Below are 26,314 nucleotides of genomic sequence, written 5' to 3'. Positions count from 1 at the left end.
GTTTCTTACGTTTTAATTTTTGTAGTGGGATACTTTTTATTTATTTTTTTAGTTTTCTGCTATCCTTTCCCCACCTAGGACTTTTGCTTTATGAGTGCAACATTAAAAACAACAACAAACAAATCAGCAAATATTTATGTGCAAGATTATCTTGAAAAATATATCTGTGCAGTGTGTTGTTTCTCAGTATCACACTGGGGAAAAAAACCCAATTCAGGAAATGCTCTTCTCATTGCAATAACAGATACATAAATAGTGTGGGACAGATGCAGGCACTGATTTCCTACTGCATTAACTTCTGGAGGGACAGCTGTTTGGCATGTTGAAGCAAAAACAGACTTGTGGCATCTTAAAGTCTATCACTTTAATATAGACTGAAATTCAAGTATCTGATGCAGTGGACTGAGTCACCACTGCTTGAGCCATAAATGGCTTGAAACTGCTTTATGTGGGCTGGCTTGTGCCATTTCTGTTTTTACATGAGGAGCAAAACACAAGAAGAGCTTTGTTGAATCTGGCCAGAGACCCACTAAGTCCAGCATTCTGTTCTACCATTGGTTAATCAAATGCACATCAGAAGCTTGCAAGCAGAACCTCAGCACAACAGTGAATTGAATTGGATCCTCTTTCACAAGGTTGTTGAATGAAAGAGCTGGCCATTCTCCCACCCCTCCCTTTTGTGGCATACTGTTTGATTCCCTTGAGCCTTGTACAAGTAAAAAGGTAAAGGGACCCCTGACCATTGGGTCCAGTCGTGACCGACTCTGGGGTTGCGGCGCTCATCTTGCTTTACTGGCCAAGGGAGCCGGCGTACAGCTTACGGATCATGTGGCCAGCATGACTAAGCCGCTTCTGGTGAACCAGAGCAGCGCATGGAAACGCCGTTTACCTTCCTACCGGAGTGGTACCTATTTATCTACTTGCACTTTGAGGTGCTTTCAAACTGCTAGGTTGGCAGGAGCAGGGACCGAGCAACGGGAGCTCACCCCATCGCGGGGATTCGAACCGCTGACCTTCTGATTGGCAAGTCCTAGGCTCTGTGGTTTAACCCACAGCGCCACCCGCGTCCCCCCTTGTACAAGTAAACAGGTCCAAAACGGTAAGCAGAGCCTCTCCTGCTAGGTTTTCTTTCCCCTCAAGTGAACTCAGACTTGGTAGAAATCACAAATGAGCCTTGGCGTTGCTAATGACAGGGAAGCAGTTTGGGTGAAAGACACATTGACGGGTTCTAAACTTTGTGTCAGTCAGGAAGTATATATTTCTGCCCTTGTTTACAGAAGTAAAACTTTGTAATGAACAGTTGGCGAGAGTGACAGGAACAGCACTGGGTGCCAGTTTTCAAAAGTGCTGACAGGGATTTGCTGTTCCCCAGCTGCAGCCTCCCACCACTCCTCAGCATCATGTCCATGACACTGGTTTTAAATAATGCATATTCATTATTGCTGTATCTGCATCTCACGAGCCACCACCCAACAGCAAAATGGCAGGTAAGAAGGCATTTATACAACAGCTCAGAAGCCCAGCTGTGTACTTTCCAATAATGACTAATAATCATTTCCCCCAGTTAAAGCTGGAAGTTTCTTGGTGTTTTTTCTTTTTTGCAAGGGAACCGTATCCTTCAATTCTTCATCATGAGCAGCCAACTGCAATCTCTGTGAACCTAGACTGGGAATCACTCGTGACCATGAGAGGATAGATGATAAAGCTCCTTCATTAGCTTCTACCTAGAGTCATTTGAAACCTCAAACACTGGAAGGCATATTAACTATTAATAGGTAGCATCCTCTTCCCTCCCCATCCTTTTTTCCTTTTGGGCCTTATTTTATTTTATTTTTAAAGATGGTAAGCCAGAGGGCAAGGACTCAGTTGGTTTTATTAATCTGTAAGCCACTGTGGGAGCCTTTTCTGTCTATAGAGGGGAAGCGTAAATGCTTTTAATACATAAGGAATAAAAGAGAGACCAGAAGTTAAGAATTCACTAAGCAAGAGAGAGAGAGCAATGCATGTGTTTCAATGCCAAAATAAGGCATGTACATTCTAGTTCAATATAATGGAGACAGTGGCCTTGTGCAGTTGTAGTGCCAAACCATTACATGGTTTAGCATTGCATGGTTTACATCTGCATGCTGGAGCAGCTCTGTGCTTTCGGCTCATATGCTTCTTCCTCCCCTCCTCCTTTTGTGCTCCACTATCAGTTAATGAATAAGGGACGCGGGTGGCGCTGTGGGTAAAACCTCAGTGCCTAGAACTTTCCGATCGTATGGTTGGCGGTTCTATTCTCCGCGGCGGGGTGAGCTCCCGTCGTTTGGTCCCAGCTCCTGCCCACCTAGCAGTTCGAAAGCACCCCTAAGTGCAAGTAGATAAATAGGTACTGCTTTATAGTGGGAAGGTAACGGCGTTTCCGTGCGCTGGTGCTGGCTCACCAGAGCAGCTTCGTCACGCTGGCCACGTGACCCGGAAGTGTCTGCGGACAGCACTGGCTCCCGGCCTCTTAAGCGAGATGAGCACGCAACCCCAGAGTCGGAAACGACTGGCCTGTACGGGCAGGGGTACCTTTACCTTTACCTTTATTAGTTAATGAAAAATCATAGTGGTTAGTAGAAAAAACACGCAGACTAAATCCAAAAAACAACCAAGGTTTGTCCTGAAACTACAGCTGTGAACAAGGGTCATACCATGGTCTCCAATCCTGGTCTCCTGCTAAATAATGGGTTTTCTGTTAAGCCACTTCCACCCTGCAGAGGAGTTGGGATTGCGAGTGTCACAGCCCCACCACGCGTGCGGTGGCGGGAATCCCCGGCTGTGTCACCCCCTGGCCAGCCAACCGGTTGGCTTTGGGGCCATGGCCTGCCCAATTTAAACACAGGCATGGCTGGGGATCGCCTTCTTTTTCCACATACCAGCTCGTAGCAAATCGTCACAGCTTTCTTAGTATTGGCCATTAGGCATTGGTATTGGTATTGTTTTGTAGATGGAAGAGGAGAGGAAGTGCCATCACCTGCCCCACATATTGAATGGTAGTCTGATAAAGGATTCCTGGGGGCGTGGCCCTGTCTGAAGCCTATGGAGGCTAGGGCCTAAGGCACACCCCCGAGTGGTGACCCCGGGGGAGTTCCTAGTTGATGTGCTGATGTGCATCAGCAGGCCTCCCTCTACTGGCCTAAGCCAATACCGCTCATCACCTGTAACCAATAAAGTTGTGGCCATATTTAGCCCATTAATCTTAAATAATTGTGTCATGTGTCTTTATTTCCACTGGGGGGTGGGTGGGAACTCGCCACGCAAACTGCAATGAATGGACTCCAGTCGTAGTATGCAAGAAGAGGAGGCATCATTGCCATTCACACATGTAACACTAAAGTGTGGTTAGGTAACCTATCCGAACAGCTCTGTGGCATTAATATTTTGTGATACCAACTTACTGGTTAGGGAGGAGGTGAACTTGCCACTTTTCCTGCTGTGAAATGCAATCAATCCAAATAAGAAGAATACAGATACATGAAAGAAATGTTTAGAACCCAAATGTGTGCTGTTAAAATAAACTTTGGGGAATGGCAAAAATTATATGCTGTCTTGATAATTCTCTTAGCAACGTTTCCTACTAGATTATTGCCTTTCCCACCTTTTGTTCTGTGTGCTGTTCCCTTTACCCCCATGACAATGAGAAAAGACCAGGAACGTCTCTTTAGGGTTTGATTCCTTGATGAAAACGTACTGTCAAAATAGTGGTTCTATATTTCCCCTGTCTCTGGATTTCTCTTAGTAGCATGAACTTGCATGCTTTGAAAACCAGATGGTTTCCTCTTGGGTCCCTTATTTCCACTGTTTCCCCCTCCTACCAGAAAGGGTCTGACTTTGAAACCTGTTTTCTCACTACAGTGGAAATATCTGCTACACCCTGGGAATTAGCAGTACTAGTCATAATGTTTTTCTTTATAGCTATTTACAAATGTGTCCAAATAGTGCAATATAATCAGGCATAATAAGATTTAAATGCCTCTTCGGTGTATAGCCCTGCGGTAAGGCCATTTTCGTATCTCTTACTGGATTACATTACATTTATTGAATTTCATTTTAGCTTCTGTTTGCTGGTGTCACACGGTGTCTTGGAATGGGGAATCTGCTGTCGGTATCTGCCCAAATGAATATCTTTTTAATGATACTGTGAGTGTTCAGAAGTTCAAATGTAGCTGAATCCACAGCTAATGGGGTGTTTATTTTTTGCTTTGTTTTGGAAATGTGCTTTTAACAACTTTCAAAACTGGAAAGAAGGTGATGTGGAAAAAGCAACGACGTCAGACCAAAAGAGTGGTGTTGTTTCTGTTTACCTGTGAGCTAACATCTTGGGAGGGGAATTGTATATTAATTTGGTATACTAGTTACCCAGAACAATTAGATGGGAGGTCACACATGCATGCTTGTCCGACTGCAACATCGCTGTGAAACAACCAGTGGTACCTCTGGTTACGAATGTAATTCGTTCCAGAGGTCCATTTTTAGGCTGAAACCATTCTTATCCTGAGGCACGCTTTCGCTAATGGGGCCTCCCGCTGTGTGCACACCTCCGGTGCGCAATTTCCGTTCTCATCCTGGGGCAAAGTTCACAACCAGGAGCAGCTACTTCCGGGTTAGCAGGGTTCGTAATCCGAAGCATTCATAACCTGAAGCGTTCATAACCAGAGGTACCACTATACCTGACAGTAAAAAGGTAAAGGTAAAGGACCCCTGACAGTTAAGTCCAGTCGCAAACGACTCTGGAGTTGCAGCGCTCATCTCGCTTTACTGGCCGAGGGAGCCGACGTTTGTCCACAGACTGTTTTTCCGGGTCATATGGCCAGCATGACTAAGCCGCTTCTGGCGAAACCAGAGCAGCGCACAGAAATGCCCTTTACCTTCCTGCCGGAGCGGTACCTATTTATCTACTTGCACTTTGACGTGCTTTCGAAGTGCTAGGTTGGCAGGAACTGGAACAGAGCAATGGGAGCTCACCCCATCACGGGGATTGGAACCGCTGACCTTCTGATCAGCAAGCCCTGTGCTCAGTGGTTTAGACTACAGCGCCACCCATGTCCCTATACCTGACAGTAGTACCTCCAAAAACAATATTTTTCAATGGAGAGAGCTCAGAGGATTCAGCATTCAGTATTCAGCAGCAAACTGTGTGATGAGTCACTTAACAAGTGATGTATATTTAAATACGGCTTTGATATCCTATGCTATTCAAGGAGTCTGTGCCATAGTGGGGGTAGTGGTATTGAGACAATTTCTCCAAAGATACCAGACATTCAGAATACCAGATACAGCCATAGTCAGTACCAGCCTCGCTAAACCAAATTGCTTGGAGGAAGGTTTTACTGCCACAGTGCCAAACAACACAGACTTTTTCTGAATGGAAAGGAATATGCAGTCAGGTGATTGTGATAGATTTCATGCAACTCAGAGGGCTGAAATGCAGTGCAAGCAGGTTGGATCTGAAGAAGTGAGCAGTATCCCATGGAAGCTTATACCACAATCCATGTGCTAGTCTTTAAGGTGTCATAGGATGTTTTCGTGTGAGTTAAAATAAGAGAGGTTTGACCAGGCAGGAGCTGATTTACACATTATGCTTAATGAGGTGATAGTTTTGATGGTACAGTTCTAGATCATACCAGTTTGAATGCATAGGGGGGATATCGTGCATTTACAAACTGTGCTTCCATAATATATATATATATATTTTAAATCACATGCTGTAAAATAGCATTAGAGAGATGGCAGGAAGTTTTGCTGAAACCCCTCACTACACCCAGGGAGCTATTTACATGGAGGAATAGCCATAAATACGATGTCCCACTTACACTCCAAATGGTATCATCTAGAATTCTACCACTTTGAGTTGCAATGATGTGTAGAATGGTGCTAACAAACAGACTTTAGGGAGTGAGCTACTAGCTATTTATGTTTTCATAGGGCTTGTCCACACTTGCACTTGTCCTGTGTCTACAAAGCATGCGACCAAGTGATTTTGCCTTTGCTCTTCTGATCCCCCCCAAACCCCCCACTCGTTAGCGCTAAATCAGAACTATCTGTGTAAAACCTGGCTGTCTTTCGCTCTTATTCAATGCTAAACCATGGGTTTTCCTGGGGGAAAGCTGTGGAGCAAATGAAACTGTGATGAGCCCATAGTTCCATAGTTGTCATTCAAGCTATAATACACCACAGTAGAAATGAGAGAAATTAAATAATAAAATCTCCAGATGTGGGACTTTCCTTTATCTCCAATATGCAGTGTCGGACTTGCGGAGTGCCTTCTTCTCCCATGGGTGCAGGGATCTGCCAGGGCTCTGTTTTGGGGTACAAAACACACCTTACAATGGGTATAACCTACGATTTGAGAACATGAAGTAAAAGAGCCTCTGAACCCCAGCACTTGTGGAGCATTTCCAGACCAGAAAAAGCAACAGAAAGCTAAAGGAAGATTGCAGCCCTTTTGGTTGTGTGAGCCAAATGACACAAAAGATGAGCTTAAAAAGAATTAAAAATGGACACTTAGGACAGCTGGGAAAGCTGGTTGGGGGAAAAAAAAGTCTTTGGTTGTTTCCAGAAAGTGCAGCTAGTGGGTACCTGTCAGATCTGAACAGGAGCGCTGCACCTCAGAACAAGGGCAGCCATCCTTAAAGCCCTGCTCTAAGTTATCGACAATGGGCTTCTCATATCTTTGGAATGTGAAGGCGAAACTGTCCTGCACAATGAAGTGACCTTCTGATTTTTGGTTGGGATTTGGATGCTTTTGTTACAGCACCGTCTGCCTCTGGCGTTTTTGATTCCAGGCTTCTAGAATTAGACCCACAGCTGGTCCTGGACCCACAGCTTGTCTCTAAGCCTCGTTGAAACCTGACAGATTGTGACTTACCAATGCCTGTGGACATTTGGTTATATGACCTTTGTTTCTTTTAAGCTTTGCAACCCTTTAAACTGAATCTGCTCTGTATTTATCATGTGTGAACTGATGGTTTCTTTAAAATCTAGGCACACTGTTTCATATATTAGTTGTGTCACTAACGCACATCATAAAGAGTGGAGAATGCTTTTCTGGGACATAGCACTGGCAGTACTTAATAACATACGTTGATGTATGCAGATGATGTATTCAAGTGTCTAAGCCAGAAAAGGAGAAGTGATTTACAGCATGGTCAAGCACACATGTGAATCTACTCCAAATCAAATGACGTACTTCGCTCTGTGTATTTAGGTGGTTGTGCCTCATCTGTAGGCAAGCAAAGTACTTGTCAGTCCAGCAAGTTTTGCTAAAACTGAACTCTTATGAAAGGTCTTTAAAAACCACCCTCCCTTGGAGAAAAAAAGTGAGAGCATTTAACAGCTAAATTATAGTGCTACGAACATTTTAAAAAATCTTAAGCTTAGCAGCATGGAAGTTTTCATTATGTTTTGTCATATGTTTTTGTTCCCTTTTTAAAGTCAGGGGAGGCGACAAGGAAACCTGTAGAGAGCCCAGTCTGAATTAAGTTCCAGATTGCTAAGAGGAGCTGAAGATAGTCTTGTTAATATGACAGCTAGTGACAAGTAGTCATGTTCATCTATAGTATGAAGGGAGACAGAGTGGGACTCTGGAATGAAAGAATGCCTGTGCAGAGACCTCACGCAACGGTATATTAAAAAGGTGTGCGGAAAACACATTTGTATTGAATGTAATTGCCTGTTACTTAATGCGCCTCCTTTTCTTCTTCCACACAGTTGAATTGTCCTTCATCACCACATATCTGAAAGCATCCTGAGTTGAGCCCCTGCCTCGTATCATTCTGTGAACAAATTCTTTCTTGCAAGCTGTCTCTATGTTAATAACACGAATCAATCTTGTTTATGATTAACAAAGTTTAATGCTTTCAAGAGAAATGGTTTAACTGTTTCTACAGCAGGCAAGTTACTTATGTTGTCTTCTGATTTTGACCTTTATAAGCTTTGATAAGTTATCTATAAGGAAATCAGCCCTGAGTGCTCACTGGAAGGACAGATCCTGAAGCTGAGGCTCCATTACTTTGGCCACCTCAGGAGAAGAGAAGACTCCCTGGAAAAGACGCTGATGTTGGGAAAGATGGAGGGCACAAGGAGAAGGGGACAACAGAGGATGAGATGGTTGGACAGTGTTCTCGAAGCTACCAGCATGAGTCTGACCAAACTGCGGGAGGCAGTGGAAGACAGGAGTGCCTGGCGTGCTCTAGTCCATGGGGTCACGAAGAGTTGGACACAACTGAATGACTAAACAACAAGAAGTTATCTATTGGTGAAACATGAGATTACCATTAGTAGTGATGTGTTATATTTTGAAGTTGGCTACATGCAGAGAAGGGTAACTGAGATGACCAAAGGTCTGGGCACCAAGCTTTGTGGCAAACGGTTGAAGGAGCTGGGTATGTTTAGCCTGGGAAAGAGGAGAATGAGAAGAGAGATGAGAGCCATATTCAAATATCTAAAGGGCTGTCACATGGAAGAGGGAACAAGCTTGTTTTCTCCTGCTCTGGAGGGTAGGACTCAAACCAATGGCTTCAAGTTACAAGAAAGGAGATTCCGATTAAACATTTGGAAAAACTTTCTGACAGTAAGAGCTCTTCAACAGTGGAAAGGTCTCCCTCAGGAGGTGATGGACTCTCCTTCCCTTTTTGGGGATTTCCACTGGCTGAGCCAGCATAGCCTTAGCTTGGGAGTAATGCTGGTGTAACCCAGGCTATACCCTGGCTCGGCTGGATCCTGGCCCAGGATCTGCCTAATCCAAACTTGTCCATCCTGGCAGTTCTTTGATTTGGATTAGGCTGTTAATCTTGTAATCTGTCTATGAGCAATATTAAACAATACTGTTAATGGCAAACATCTCCATGCTTGGAATATGAAGATGGTGATCGTCTACAACGAGAAGCGAAGGAGTTAAAACTTCCTGGAAAACGGCTCTCTTGATGAAACCACGTTGGTGTAGCGTCCCTTAGATCTATTAGTTTTGACAACCTCAGTTATTCCGGTGCTTCTCATCATCTGTAAAGTTAACAAGGGCTGATAAGAGATGATGAGGCCCCATACCAGTTTGTATTTCAGAACTCATAAATATTTCACAATGCCACTTTCTTACAATCAGATACATTAGTTTGCTGAGTGTAGATATTGCTGAATATTTCACTCACTTGCTGGGTTTTAACAAAGGCACTGGAAGGATAAAACATTTTTTAAAAATCAACAGATAGCACCCGCAGGTTCTTGAGCACTGCTCCGTTGTTGCTTGCTTTCAAATGTGTGTGTGGTAATTTGAATAGTTGATTTATTTTAATCTCTAAAAGTGGTTGTCATCTTCTACAAAAGCACATTGCTTCAATTTGCAGACATACCCTATTTTAAATCATAGGCTATTTTTTGCAGCTCTGCCTACTAACTTCAACTCGAAAGCATCTAGAGGAGGGAGAAAAGACCAACATAACCTGGAGCTTAATTAAACTAATTTTGTACAATATTCAGTTTGGACCCACCAAGCTTATTCTTTTACAGAAGATGTATGATTAGCAATGCATTTTCGCAACTGACGGCCTCTTAGCACCCCTACCCTGTCAATTTGATGCAAAAGATGTTCTGTTTCCAAAAACATAAATATAGCACCTGTATTTTTGAAGCAACATCCCCCTCCCTCCTCACATTGAATAAAGTCTGGGCAAATTGGTCCAAAAGTAACAGCAATAAGGTTTTCTTCTCGCTTCTTTGGCTTTAATAAGATGGAGTGCACAAATATCACTTGATTAACAGCTGCAATATTAATTTCCCTTTTTGGTTGCTTGACTCACAGCGAGAATCATGTCAAGGCAGTGGAGAACCAATTAAATTGATTTTAATCTTTGTCAGGGAAGATAACATGCCTTTTTCTCCTCTTGTTTAAATAATTAAAGTTTCAGTAGGTATTATTTCAGGCTTTAAAGAAATTGGTATCTTAATGTAATGGAATTCTTCTAATTACATACTTAATAATTTTTAATAAGTTAATCATGGTTTTTCATTTAATGTGTATTTTGTTTTATGTATTGAGCTTGTATTTTCCTTTGTGAGATTTTGTAAAAAAAAAAATCGGGAGGGGGAGGAAATTGGAAAGATTTTTGAGAAGAAAAAGTCTACCCTTTTTCACCCCTCCCCCTGTTTGCCTTTGTTTTTATTTCAAGCAGTACTCTCACATTTCAAGTATTTCCCCTCCTTTGAAAAAAGTTAACTAGAGAAATTTCATTAAAAGTACTTAAACAGCAGAACCTTATGGAAATTTACTTGCAGTGAGACTTACTTATGGGAAAGTGTGCATGGGATCAGGCCTGCTGGATCAGGCCAATGGCTCATTGAGCCCATACCCTTCAACATTTCTCCTAATAATAATAATAATAATAATAATAATAATAAATTTTATTATTTATATCCCAACCATCTAACTGGGTTGCCCCAGCTACTCTGGGTGGCTTACAACATAAATAAGGTAAAAGGCAAAGGACACCTGGACGGTTATGTCCAGTCAAAAGCAACTATGGGGTTGAGGTGCTCATCTCTCTTTCAGGCTGAGGGAGCTGGTGTTTGTCCACAGGCAGCTTTCTGGGTCATGTGGCCAGCATGACTAGAGGGCTTCTGGTGCAACAGAACATTGTGATGGAAACCAGAGTGCACGGAAATGCCGTTTACCTTCCCGCCACAGTGGTACCTATTTATATACTTGCACTGCTGTACTTTCGAACATATATAAAAAGCTAATGAAACAGTAAACATTAAAAAAACTTCCCTATACAGTACCTCTAAAGATTGTATCCTCTAAAGATTGTATCTCCTTGGCTCAGGGGTTGCATAACTCCATACCCTCCAATATTTCTTCGATGAAAATAGAGACATCCTATTACACCCTTCAAAATTTCTCTGGTGAAAATAGGGACTGCTCCTGGGAAATAGGGATACTTGGGGGATCTGCTAGCTCAGCATCCTGTTCTCACAGAGACCAACCAGATGCCTATGGGAAACCTGTAAACAGGCCCGAAGCACAAGAGTACAATCCCTTCCTGTGGCTTCCAGCCAGGGCAGTCTTTAGCAGATGCGGTGCCGGGGTGCAAATATCCGCTCAGCGCCCCCAAATTACCACGGATAGTGGGGGGTGGGTGTGGCGCACTGCCAGCCATGGGTGTGTGCGCGCAACTCTACCCCATGCCGCTGCGGGAAAGCAATCCCCTCAGAGGCTTGGGAGGGAAGCTGCGTGCCCACCAGCCAATTGTTTGATGGGGCACAGCTGGCGGGTGTGCAGGGAAAGGGGAGGCCGCCGGCAAAGCCGCGCACCTCCTCCACTTGCTGGGGTGCCCCTGAGAGGCCGGCACCCTTGCGCAATGAACCACTAAGCTGTATGGGAATACGGCTCTGTTTCCAGCAACTGGTATTCGGAGATTTCCACATCTTTTGTTGAACTGTTTGAAAACTATTTCCCCTTTTCTCTCATTTGAAATCCCATTTGATATTGAACCTGGAGAAAATCAAGCCCAACACTCCCGCTGCTCATTATTCTTTCCCAGCATCAGGTGCCTGCTATGATATTTTCATCTGATTTCCCCCACCACCACCACAAAAAAGCACAAATTTCAGATTATGTTAAGAATGACAAGCAAGAATTAAAGCTGGCTTAATTGACCAGTACAAAATCAATCAGTTGAGAAATGCTTGTGTCCTCCACGGGTGAAAATGAGGTTCAGTTGCCTAGAAAGACCACGCAAAATGAAGCATGAGCAATTTGTGAGAAATATTATGAATAATGCGAGAGTCATTTCTGCGGGAGTCGGCTAGTAAATATTTTATATATTCATTAGCTATGGAAACGGGAATGGTATTGGAACTCATGCAATTACTTTTTAAACAATTCATCAAATAAAACCATCAAATTAACAGTTTATCCACACATGGGGGAGTTGCCTGTTTTGTTTCAGACCTTGTGACTGTTTGGCCTCAATTAACTATGTTACAGCCGGGAGATCATTAGCGAAAATCCTCAGCTGCATTTTATGCATTTAAAAGTCTGACTTTGCTGTGTGTGTTGAAAAACACTTGTGGATCTTTGGTTTTATAAGAGCAATGCCTTCCTATCACTCCCCCTCCCAAAATGGTTCACTTAAAATAAATGTTGGCTTCCCTGCTGGTTCCCTAGGAAAAAAAGAGTGTGAATAGCGAAAGTCTGTGTCTTTGCTGTTCAAAATGTCTACTCTTCATGCATGGGAATTTGGATGACTATAACACCATTCTAATATGTCTTTCCTTGTCTGATGATGATGAACTTTGCATGCCATATGACAATGGTATAGCCAGTGCTTTTTTTCTGGGGGGACGCAGGGGTATACATACCCCAAAACTTTTGTGAATCTAACAGTTGTTTAGTTGTGTCCGACTCTTCGTGACCCCATGGACCAGAGCACACCAGGCACTCCTGTCTTCCACTGCCTCCTGCAGCTTGGTCAAACTCATATTCAGAACTTCGAGAACACTGTCCAACCATCTCGTCCTCTGTCGTCCCTTTCTCCTTGTGCTTCTCATGAGGTGGCCAAAGTATTGGAGCCTCAGCTTCAGGATCTGTCCTTCCAGTGAGCACTCAGAGCTGATTTCCTTAAGAATGGATAGGTTTGATCTTCTTGCAGTCCATGGGACTCTCAAGGGTCTCCTCCAGCATCATAATTCAAAAGTATCAATTCTTTGGTGATCAGCCTTCTTTATGGTCCAGCTCTCACTTCCATACATCACTACTGGGAAAACCATAGCTTTAACTATACGGACCTTTGTTGGCAAGCTGATACTAGGGTGTTATGGTTTGCAAAATCCTAGATTCCTGTAGAGGGGGAATCGGTAATACAAAGGTGAAAAAAAGTGTGTTTTCACCTTTCCAACTGTTTTTATAATTATACCATGGTTATTTTTTTTATGTCAGTCTCCTGTAAATTCAACCAGATCATTTAGCAGGGATAGCAATGTGACAGTGGTGTGCGGTGAAATTTTTTGGAGGGGAACAGTTAGGGATAGAGGCACCAGCTTGTGAGGGTGGCGGGCGGGGAACACCCCAATGTCATGCATGTGAGCATTGTGCCTCCCTCCCTAAGCTGGGGAGAAGCTTCCCTGGCTTTGGGAAGGAGGCACCAGGCATTAATACTTTACTACTCTAATTTACTGGGAACATTTAGGGTACTGGCCTAGCCCCTCTAGTCCACTGACCACACGCCACTGACAATGCGTTGTTGTTGTTGTATAAAATGTGCTTCTATTTTGAAGAAAAAGTAGTTGTGAGGCCCTGTCTGGACTATGATTCTGATCTGGATGGGGGCCCTGCCCTATTTTGTTTATGGAACTGTTGTCCTGTCTGCTGTTTGCCCCCTAAAGGCGCTGTTTGCAGCATAGAAGAATTTGGGGCCGTATAAGGCAGTGGGACGCGGGTGGCGCTGTGGGTTAAAGCCTCAGCGCCTAGGGCTTGCCGATCGAAAGGTCGGCGGTTCGAATCCCCGCGGCGGGGTGCGCTCCCGCTGCTCGGTCCCAGCGCCTGCCAACCTAGCAGTTCGAAAGCACCCTTAAGTGCAAGTAGATAAATAGGGACCGCTTACCAGCGGGAAGGTAAACGGCGTTCCGTGTGCTGCGCTGGCTCGCCAGATGCAGCTTTGTCACGCTGGCCACGTGACCCGGAAGTGTCTCTGGACAGCGCTGGCCCCCAGCCTCTTGAGTGAGATGGGCGCACAAACCCCAGAGTCTGTCAAGACTGGCCCGTTCGGGCAGGGGTACCTTTACCTTTACCTTAAGGCAGTGGAAGTCTCCAATCTGGATCAGAAACATGATCTGGATTGAGGCCATGCTCTTTAGGAGGAGTGTTTATTGCACTGTGTAGTTTATCCATCAGAGAGTCAGCCCAAACACTTGCACTTGCTAGTTTAACGAATAGTATTCAGTTACCATCACTGGTTTGCCATTGGAAAACTCTCTGTTTTAAAACCATTTTTGAACTCTTGTTTGTGTGCTTAAAACTAAGTGGAAACTTGCTAAACAACCTATTTTATAAGATTTTTTTGTGTGAACTTGGTTATTAAGTAATATATCAGGGTCAGTGCAAGAACTTTTTTTAATTTTCTTGCTGAATTAATCAGTTTGCCATAGGAAAATTTGCCCCTGTTCTCATTTTCTTTTCAGTGAAAAAGCACATAATTAGCTGGCTAATACTGTAAAATTGTTTTCAGATGCATGATTCATCTATTTTATCTTATTAAACCAGTTTTATGTATTATCAGCTTGTTTAAAAGTTAATATAGTATTTTGAACAAGTATTTATCATATATGCAGATATACACAAATCAACTTTAATTTTTAAGATCATTTGAATTTATGTTTGTCTCTAGTACTTCATCTTTTTGTAATTCAGCTTGGATTTGGTGATGTAGGACTACATTAGTATAATATCAGTACAGTTGTGTTTTCATTAGAGAGGAACCCCAAGCAACCAAATTTTGAAGTTCCCCTCAGAACTTGTGTATAACTTACAAAGTTTCAACAAAGGCAGAAGTAGAAGGAACCATTTTGCCAGCTGAAACAGTTATGAATTATGGCAGACTAGGGATCTGTCTGTTTTGGTTTCTCAAGTTTTAAATTCAGTTCTCCACATCAGTTTCCATTAAAAAAAGAAAGAAATTCTCATGATAATTCATTAGCATTTTTGTAGAAATTTCTCTTGATAGACACATTTTTAATGCAATTGTGCCCAATATACATGTATCCACAAGCAAATCCCCCCAATATAATGCATTCTCCATGTTATTTTCATGAACAGATACATTCATATGCACACTTTACCCTTGTATGTATATGCATTTTTGTAAACATTACCTGGCTGTTGAACTGTATTGCAAAATTTAGGGACGTGTGGATTTCAGTGGATGGCTGTGCTTTGTAAAGTGCAGGTTAGGTAAATTTGCCTTTAAATGAGAAATGAACCAAATTTCTGTCCCATCTCTATGGCATGCTGAAAGACTTGACTCAAGTCTGGCGTCTTGCCCTGAGCAAGTCTTTCTAACGAAGGAGAGGTCCCAGAGGATGACAGAATACATTCACCATGAAGGTTCTGGCCCTGTGCTATCATAATGATGTGACCAAAGCATGCCCTGTCTCCTTTCAGAATGATTGTCCTCCCATTGCTTTTTAGTTTCTTATTCTTCTCCATATTGAAGGAGTTTTCAGCTTGTTAGCATTCATGAAATCATGGAAATCCATCATGGGTGGGTTGCATTGAAGTCACCGTGACTTTGGCTTGGTGTTGCCCGTTGCTTCTCAGATCGCAGCTGTGGCTTGCTTTTATCAGCTTCAGACAATATGCTGAAAAATGCTGTTCATTATTTGGTCTATTATTGAAATTCTGGGGGCTCTGAGATGGTTCTGGAATGTCTGCTGCAGCAAAATGCTGCTTGTCCATCGATGGGCTCAGTTTAACATGCTGGTTCTAATCCCCTGGGTCCTGATGATCTCATGGAATGGCTCCTCACATACGAACAGCGGAGCCTGGCCTATTATGGGAAATGGGGCACTGCCCCACCAGTCTCTGTCATACCCTCCAACATTTCTCTGATGAAACTATGGATGTTCTATTCCATAATAATAACAAACAATGATTTTATTCTTCATACCCTGCCCATCTGACTGGGTTGTCCCAGTCACTCTTGGCAGCGTCCAACATACATAAAAACAGAATAAGATGGCTGCCTTCAGGTGTCTTCTGAAGGTTGTATAGTTACTTATCTCCTTGGCTTGGGAGTCACATAACGCCATACTCTGCAGTGTTTCTCTGATGAAAATAGGGGTGGTCTAAGGAAAAGTGGGACAATCTGGGATCAATTCAGAAACTGGGATGGCTTCTGTAAATCCAGAACTGTCCCTGGGAAAATAGGGATGTTTGGAGGGTCTGCTTAGTCTGTCGTTAGCCAGCCCAAACCTGCCTCCCTTCTTACTTGCATCCAGTCCTGGGGCCAGCACCTTCCATAATATTGCCCCTTGTATTATGAGGGACAAAACTGGAACTAGTTGACTTTGTGTGTTATTGGTTCTGGCTCCATCTACTGTTGGTTCCACTGCTTTCCACCCCACCAGTCCCACCACAGTTATATGAACCTTCATCAGGAAAGGTTCACCTTTCAGGTGATATTAACTGCTAATCCAGAATAGGTTTTTTTTTCAAATCAGTTCTATTGCTTCTTACCTCCTTGCAATACAACATGATACCACTCCTTCTGACCCTTTATTCTAGGATTTTCCAGGCTAGGTTTAAGCCTACTTTTCCTGCTTCTGTCCATATAACCAGTGGTGTGGTACTATTATAATTCTGGTGGGAGTGGTGTGGATCTAGCAGAACTGGTTGGGTAGCCCTTTCCCAACCTCCTTCTCCCTGCCCGAGCCCTTACAGTGGATCTGTGGGAAGCAAGTTTTATCCTCCATTTTATTCTCATCAGCTAAACGGTCGTATTGATGACCGTGATATTAATTTGTGTGTGTTTGACACAACTTATCCATGCACACCTGTGCACCTGTGAAGCCCCAAATACACATTTGTCAACAAATACTGCTGCATCTGTTAAGTGGATGCAGACTGAACTGTGTGCTCTGCTGGAGGTGGCATAGGATAAAGGAAATTTGGCATAAGCATGCAGGGGGAGAAGCAGGGAGAGGAGACAACAGAGAAACACACAATGGGAGGTGGAGGATCAGTGATAGCAGGAGATATATGAGGAAAGGGAAGGTGTCAAAATCTTTTGATAGCTGGCTGCCTTTGCCATTCTCTCTCCCTCCCTCCCTCCTCCCCCCCCCTCTCTCTCTCTCTCTCTCACACACACACACACACACAAACACTCACACACAAACACTTACTTCCCCTCAACTGTATCATGACCATTTGAGGCTCATTGTGGAAACGGCTTTCTCTAGGAGTTCACATTGTAGACCTTAGCTGATATAGTGGGTCCCCCTCTGGGACCAGTGGGACTGGAGACAGTTGCCGACAGGTGCTTCTCACTGACTGAGAATGAACAACAATGTTATGTAAGGTAAAAACAGCCTGACTGGCCATTATTATAGAGCTAGCACACCAAGCCTGGATTGAGCGAATGGGACTATACGTAATTATATTTTTGAAACTCAGCCAGTGAGAGAAAATGATGTGGGGGTAACACCCACTGCACATAGCTGTCTCTTCAAGTGCACATATGAACATGCACGGACCTGGGTAAAAAAAAGAGAGAGTCAAACATCACATGGGTCCTCCCACTTTGTTGTTATAGCCACCCTTTATGTATCTTTCTTTGTCCTACAGTACAAAGTAAAATAGGGAAAAAATGCATCAGAAATATAGTTGCCTACAACATAACTGCAGTGAGAATCTGTCGTGCAATTTACACATCCAAACATTTCTTCTTTTTAGTTTTGTACCTCTAAGCTAGGCAACTGAAACTTTTTTAAAATAAAGATGAAAGATTTATGAATAAAACATTGAAACAGGTGGTGGTTGAAGTCATTTTGTTAAGCACTAGAATACGGGGGAAGTAAGACATAAAGTGTAAAACAGAATGTGCTGTCCTCTTCAAATCTGTGCCTCATGCTATTCTGACAGAGTCCAAGAAACAGGTCATATTAAAAACAAACAAATCTGTGACAAATGGTTGCACAAAACCCAACCCACTGTTTTCCTAACGTGTAGATCCATCTCATTCTTGGATTTTGGTTGGTGGTTTTTTTTAAAAAAAAAGTTGCAAAAGACGAGTAGCTCACATTGTTGCACCTGCCTCCTTAAAACAGTTTCTCTCATGCTTTCTATTGGGGCTGTGCATCAAAAACAAGATCCAGTTCAGACCCTGATTCAGAAAGTATCCCAAATAGACTCAGGTGAATTCAGAAGCTTCCACTTCACCTTGGGTCTTAATCAGAAAAAACAAAGCTCTGTGTCTCTTCAATGTCTTTTGAGAGGTAATTTTAAAAATAATCTCTTTACTTTTTGGCAGAATTGAATAAAATTTGTAGGCATTTGAAGTGGGGTGTATATTTCAAAAGGATAGGGGCAGGATTTCCCCCGCAAGGGTAGCCATAATAAACCTTGGTTATTTTTCAAGAAATGATTCACTTGATGTCCCTGTTGTTTTGTGTGCAATTTGTTTGAACATGTTGCATCTTAAAGGTGCCCCAAGATAAGAAACCCCCCAAATTTCAAGTTGTAAGTGCAAGGTTTTTGTGCTAGCCATCTTTTAAAATTGCTCTTGTGTGTTTGCGGGGGTAGAACTGAAGAAATTTGCTTTCTCACATGTAGTTTCGGGGGCAATTTGCATGCGAAACTATCATACAGCAAAGAGGTGATTCTAACCCGCAAAATTTCAGAAGGAATGGTGCAGGGGCAAAGAAGGTACGATTAATAAAAATACATATTCTTGGCTCGGGGATCGCAAAACTCCATAGCTGCCAACATTTCTCCGATGAAAATACGGACGTCCTTAGGCAAAGTGGGACATTCCAGGATCAAATCAGAAACTGTGGTGGCTTCTGTAAATTCAGGACTGTCCCTGGAAAATAGGGCCACTTGGAGGGTCTGCCATGCTAAGCCTCACATCTGACAAATCCTGGTGTATTTGCATTGCATTCTGTATCTTACTAGCAGCTTCTAGTATGTGTACCAGAATACTAATAGCATTCCCTTGTGAACCAGCAACATTCACTTGGTATTTTCGCTGCAGTAGCGGCACCTGCTGATTGTTCTTCCTGAGGACCCAACCCTCTCAAAGATGGTACTTTGAGTGTTTCTGAATGCATAAATCCACAGTGGGGGACAATGTGAGAGTCATCCAAGCAGAGTTGTTCTCACTAAACCAGGCCTTTGCCACTTGTGTCTGGCAACTTGTAACCACCAAACACAGCCTAGCAGCTGTGTGATGTGGCCTCCACATGTACAGAACTCCATTAGACCGAACTAATGGTTGTGCTTGGCTTGGGTAAGTCACAACTTCTGCCGGTCTGAGCTAAACCCTCAAAACCATGGCTTTGGTCTTCTACCTGTAGTTTTCACGTTCAGCATTAAAGATAACTGATTGCTGTGTGTTTGTTCTATGCCTCTGTAAATATCACAGATTTCAAAACTTAAAAGGAGGAAAAATATGAACTTAATGAAAGCAGACAGTGACTTTGGTTAGGGACAGTGTATATTTGCATCTTTCCATCCTTTCATATTTTTTTTTGCCAAGGAAAAAGTCGCTGAAGGCGCCTACCTTTGTTCAAAAGCCAACTGAGACAGAACTGGCATTCAGTAATTACAGCCAGTCGGTTTTCCAGGCGATTTCTCATTCCCCAGCTTTGTCGTTGCGCATCCCCATTTTTAACATTGTTCATTATATTCAACCTGCTGTTGTCACGGCAGAGCTTTAAAAAGGTATTCAGTGGGCTATCATGCTGAAGGACATGGAAAATGAAATACTTAGACGTGACTTGTGTTCTAATTGGCTCACCTTACTTTCATTTGGCTTGAACTGTAGAAGATTTCACAAAAGCAACAGAGATGGGCATTTTGTGTGTGTTTTAATTAGTCTCATATGATATTTCTTGCTGCTTTTTAATGTATACCTAGGGTTTGGTTTGGTGTTTTTTTTAAAAGAGCAATGCTTGTTTCTGCAAAACTATCTTGGTGTAATCAAAGGTCAGTGTTAAAATTTTTGAATTTGAAAAGTCATCATGTCTATTTAATGTGTCTGTGTGTCCACACACACACACACACACACACCCCCGCACACCTTCCACCTATAATTTATCGCTTTTTAGTGAAGATCATTTTCTGGAAAACCTCTCAAATCTCACTGTAATAATTAAACATTTAAAACCTGTTCAGCTTCATGGACCGCAAATTGGACTCTAAAGAGATGAAAGGGAAATGAGCAAGATGATCTTGTAACAAGAGGCACAAACAGTGCAGACTGAATAATAATAATAATAATAATAATAATGATAATAATAATAATAATACTTTGGAAATAACAAAATGTCGCAGATGCCTCACCGAGACAAGAAAAAGCTGGAAGTATTTTGATTATGTCTTTCTTTTATTCTTACATCTTCAAAAAGCAAATTTAGCAGCTGATCGTTTAGTTGTACCTTAACACATGTGCAAAGTGAGATACTTGAAGTGGAATGAATAGTTGGAGGGGGAAAAATGAAGACAAGCTGGTGAAGACACACATTTCAAAAATTATATAGCAAATGCCTCCTTTTTGTAGTCAGGCTAAGGGAACATCTGAGTACTAATTCCAAAGAGAGATGGATGTGTATCAAATCTAACACATATAAAGATGAGTGAAATCTGCCCCTCTTTTCTGCGGCTGTTTTTGCCTTTCTGCCACGATGCCATTGCATGTTCAGGACACTTATCTGCAAAACTGGCAATATGGTTTTCATGTTGAGATCCAACTTACTGTGGTGTATGTGTATCATTATCCATAATAACTTTAACTACGTTTTATGCTTCCCACTCGAAGGCACAGTTTCTTCTCTAAACGTAGTGCCAATTCAAATGCACAATTAGTTTAATTGTTTATCTTGTGCATCAAATCACTGCTGTCCGCACCTAACTTAATAGAGTTGCTACCCATTTTTAGCCGGCAAATTACAGCGCAGCCATTCTGTGTGCAGTGTTGTGAAATACAGTGGACAATTTGAGAAAGTTCCTGTTGAAGGAAACGTGCAGGCTTTTGAATGTCTTGTAGCAGAAAATGATGCAATGCAAGTTATATCCTACACCAAACATGAACTCCAGCACTTAGCTTTGATTACATTATTTTACACGAAGATGGCAAGCCTGTTGCCCTATTAGAGTGATTAGTTGCCAAATATTTCATGGCTGAAATTATTGATGAGCCTTTTAATGGCTCATTAAGTGGGAGCTAGAATCACTCAGATGTTGTGTTTACTGCTCTGGTGATGTGGGCAAGGCAGTAATTAGACCAGAAGATTTAAGATTGGTGATTGTAGTGAAATGACTCATAGCCTGTCCCCGTAAGAGCTGATTTGCTGGTCACCCAAGTGGACATACTTCACCCTGGTTATAGATTTCTTCAATGAAAGGCTAATTATCCATAGAGATGCCAGTCAACACACACACATACAGAGAGTGAGTGCAGGAGGGAGCGAGAGATATCAGTCATGGATGATCTTATAGAAGTTTATATTCAAGCGAATAAGGGCCTAACCACATCTCTGATATCTCTAATATATTTTTGAAAGATGGAGAAAGGTTGTCTATTCCAGGCCGAGCACAGAGTTTAAACAATGTGATTTTTAATGCTGGCAACTTTTCACTTCCAACGCATATTTAACCCTCTCTTCTTCCCATTCTGCTTTCTGTTATCTCCTCTCAAAACTGAATTTCTTGTGTCTTACTTTACCATATGCCAATGTGGCCTGACTCACTTACCTGAGGTACCTGGGTATCCCCACCCCCAAACCAAACAACTGCATGTAGGATGGCCACTAACCCCTCACCCAGGTAAATTGGTAAATTCTGCATGACAGATACTTGCCTCAATGTGGTGATGAGGCAATTGATGGAGGATGAGCTGCTGAAAGTTTTCTTGTTATGCAGCTGAAAATGCAGTGGCAAGCCTATTCATGTGTCGATCACTTGTGCCATCTGTTGGTGGCCTCTGATGGGATTTGTGGGGTCTAGATCAGGCTTCCTCAACCTTGGCTCTTCAGATGTTTTGAGACTACAATTCCCAGCATCCCTGAGCACTGGTCCTGCTAGCTAGGGATCATGGGAGTTGTAGGCCAAAAACATATGGAGGTCCGAGGTTGAGGAAGCCTGGTCTAGATGAATATTTTCAGAATTGTTTCTGCTTTATCTCATTGTCTGACAAATCTGTTTGCAATTATTTACACTACAGTGGAAGGATTTAAAAGTTACTTTTTAAATAGGATTGTTGCTGCAATTTCCCCCCTAAGGCCCCTGTTACTTTTAAGACACAGACACACACAGACACAGACACAGACACACACATACACTCATCATCATCTTCTTCTTCATCATTTTTGTTGCTTTCATTAGTTACAACTGACTTTTGTTCATGATGCTAACATTTGCTATCTGGTCATATCTCATTGCACACCCTGTTAAGGAGGGGACCCTGTGACCCTCCAAACATTGCAGGACTACAATGACTATTGGGGTGTATGGGTTGTTAGGGGATGTGTAGCAACTCTGGTGGGGGACATGCTGTGCTTCCTCTGGGGTAGTTTGTCCACCTTTGATCCCCACCCTGCACTCAGATCTCACCTGGGGCTCCTAAAAGCTGTCAGCATGAGACAGCGGCCACAACATGGGAATGGCATGCAAAGACAGGCTCCAGTAGATTGAGCAGACAAGACCAATAGTAGGTCCAATGGTCAAGAAGGCGGCTTCTGCATGTGTTGTAGAGGGAAATGAGGGCAGATGGGGCTCATCAACTTGGGAAGGTAGCCCATCTAGGCGAAGGATACGAAACCTCCGCTGCCTTGTGGGATATCTTCAGGAGAAGTGAAGATTAAGGAGTGAACCTTTGCATAGACAAATCCAGAGTGGAGTCCCTCAGATGGTTGGATGGTGCCATGTATGCGTCTTTCTGGCAACTGATGCAGCTAAGCTGCTGCAGGCGTATTGCTCTGCTTTCCTTTGGACCATATCAACAGTGGGGTGGGGTCCTTGTTGTCATGGCAGCCCAGGACCTCCATACACACTGCCCAGGCTTGTGCCCTGGGGAGGTGGGTGATGGGTAGGGGGTATCTGATGTCAGATGTGGCTAATTAGGAAGAATTTTGCCTCTGTGTACTTTGTGAACCGTAGTCATCTGACTTACAGGGAAGTTGTGAAGGTGGAAGTGGCAAGGGCTGCAATTTACATTGCATCTTATCTACATGTTAACTAATGGGAGAGTAGCGTATCATGAAGGGCAGATTTAAATGGATCTTCTCAGACGCCAGTTTTATAGCCATGCTGAATATCTGAAGGACTAGTGGTGAGACTAGATTTGAGTTAATAACAGCAGCTGGGAACACCCTGAGTACATATGTTTCAGAGTCGTTGAGGAAATTATTGAAATCAGAAAGTGAAAAGTCATTTTGGTTCAATAGTTAATTTATGAATAGCCATAAAATAAAGTAATGGCATTTTAAGAGCAAATAAATTATGTATTTTTAAACAGTTAATTTAAAAATAGTTCAATAGTATTTATATGATTAATCATTTCGGACTTAAATCTAATTTCTATTTGTTTTTCATTTTTATAAATGTCACAGCGTAATGTATTATGAACAATGCAGGAAACGGCAGGACAGACTCGTCATCTTGTAATGATTTCCTTGGTCATTTATAATTTACAAATGCTGTCACAAACTCTCCCTGATTTTGTTAGACATACATGAATTAATGGCCCAAAGTGGGGAATGATGACTTAAGGCTAGGCAAATATTTTCCATGGAAATAGCAACATTGTGAGTTGCCTTTGTCTTGGGAAAAGTGGAAGTTAATATGCTCTATCATTCTTCCATCATTTCAATATAGGCTACAAATACTGATGATCCTTCCTATTGACACTAAAATGTTGATAGGGATTATTGCATTTTGAAGTTCTTTATTATAGAGAGCTGTGGAAAATGGATCTTATTTTATTTGTTTTATTTTTTGAATCTATCTTGTCTTTACGCTTGTGAAACTAACCTGACTATTCTAAGCTTTGCTAGGTACAGCAAATAAATGCTTAAGGTGTAGGCATTTTCTGGTATTGCAGATCTGTTGGGCATGTCCTGTGAGACAGCATTAATGATTAAAACGGAACTGTGGAACTTGTGCTTTGCCAAGAATCAACAGCAACTGCACCTATTTGGAAGCCTCAGTAGAGGAAAGGGAATTCTTTTTGACCACCTGTTCCATTTCAAGTTACCCAACTACATCAGAGGGCTGAAAAAAATAGTAAATGCCCAGATTCTGTCAGAGAAGAGACACAGCATATCCCAAGCCAATCAGGCCCCTCCACCTGACCCTTCCATCAATAGAAAGTCTAAGTCCAAGCATCATTTCTGAGGCCCAGTACAGACTTACAACAAATATACAGGTCCAGCCCTACTATTAGGCAGACTGAGGCGGCCACCCAGGCAATGGATGCTGTGGAGTGGATAGAGTTGGCGAGGTATTGGGGAACAGAGCCCTGTGTGCCTCTGAATGTGTCCTTTTCCACCTTTAAATGTGGACTGGATCAAATTTCTCTCTAGTCCCTGCTCTCTACACCACATAGAGGGAACTGTTTAGAAAACTGTTTTATGCTAGCCCCGTCTGATTTCTGCTGCAGTACAATTCTATATATGCCCCCACTGAGTTCAGCAGGACTTACTTTCAGGTAAGTATGTATAAGGATTTCAGCTTTAGACATGTTAGAGATGAACATTTCAGACCTGTGTGTGTGTGCGTGTGTGTGTGTGTGTGTGTGTGCAAATATAGATATCATAGATCTCATAGAATCATAGAGTTGGAAGAGACCACAAGGGCCATCGAGTCCAACCCCCTGCCAAGCAGGAAACACCATCAGAGCACTCCTGACATATGGTTGTCAAGCCTCTGCTTAAAGACCTCCAAAGAAGGAGACTCCACCACACTCCTTGGCAGCAAATTCCACTGTCGAACAGCTCTTCCTAAGTTCTTCCTAATGTTTAGGTGGAATCTTCTTTCTTGTAGTTTGGATCCATTGCTCCGTACTACTTGACATGCTACTTGAGTATGGATTGCCATTCTCAAATTTTATCTATTTACTGCCCTTCACCCAAAGATCACAGGATGCTTTACAGTATAATACAGTCTGTTACTAGAAGCAAGCACAGCCAGTGGATTGCAGCCATGTTTGCGCTTTTAAAAACCTCTGCCCATCTCTGTTTCAGAGGTTTTTGACATTCTGGTATCTGTCACATCCTCTGTCTTGCCATATTTCCACAGCTGTGGGAATTCATTTCTCTCCAGCCACCTCCTTGTTCACTTTCTCTTTTCAGCCGGAAAATGGTTGAGACATTTCTCTAAATGTCAGCACTTATGAAAGACCACTTAAAAAAACAAAACAAAAAAACCCACCCTTTATAAATTAACATCTTCCTTGGTTGGTACTGATGAAAAGTCCTTGCATTGTGCTCAGTTTATTCACTTGGGAGGCCAATTTATTTCACTAACTCTGCACTAACTGTTTGCATTGACATCAGGGTCTGCTCTGAGCAAGCATGACAAATTGTTTATTGAACTGTAAATGGGCATTGTCTGATTTTGAACAATAGCATTATCTAATTATGAAACTCCGAGCATCACTGTAGACTCATTTAGTTGGCTATAGAAACCCAGCTTACCAAACCTAAACACGCTTTCAGTCTTTTCTCTCTCCCCATCTCAAATGTTCTATCATGCGTGGAAGAATAGCCCTTGTTATCATAGACTGTAATTCTATAGACTGGTCTGTTGCACAGAAAAGGAACTAATATGGTACTAATCAAGACCTGTCAAATAACTCTAGGGTAGCTGAAAGGGGGGAAAGTGTGTGTGTGTGAGGGGGAGAGGAAATAATACATACAGAGGAAGATTCAGAAATGAGATGGAAAAGAAGGCACATTCCGTATAAAGATGCTGCGATGACATTGTTGGCAGCGTGTTCCAGTTGAAATGCAAGCATGGTTCCCAAGGTTGGCAGCACAAGTGAGTTGTACTCATTGTGATTTCTGCGCAATCTTTGAAAGGGGAAACAATCGCACATTCCTCTGCATGTGCGTTCCTGAAGTGGAGTCAGGTCACATTTCTCTCCATGCGAGAAATTCAAGAATAAGTGGTTCTCACTTACACATCCTCTGTTGCCGTATCATAGGAAGCTGCCCTTAATAGTTTATATATTTCTTCAAATTTATTTCTCTCTTCTCCTCTCAGCTGAAAAGTCAGAGTAAAATACAGCTATGTGTTGAGTATAACTGATGCTTCTCTTACAGACTAAACAGAACCTCATTTCTTAGATGTATGCTCATGCCAAGATGGTGAATTTGGGGGCTCCAATTGGAGCTTGAATTTGTGTACTAATCTGACCTTGGTGAAAATGGAGTAGTAATGACTAAGGATGGGTAAATTTGTCAATTTAGGTTTCTCTCCATTTCTCATTTTTCTATTCCTAACTTCAGCTGTCCACATTTCCACATGTTGTGATTATTTTTTTTAAAAAAACAAATCCTCGTGAAAATTCACCAGCACCTTACT

Source organism: Podarcis liolepis (assembly GCF_965112155.1).
Source record: "Podarcis liolepis genome assembly, chromosome: 6".
Classification (NCBI taxonomy): Eukaryota; Metazoa; Chordata; class Lepidosauria; order Squamata; family Lacertidae; genus Podarcis; species Podarcis liolepis.
This window is presented reverse-complemented; position numbering follows the sequence as displayed.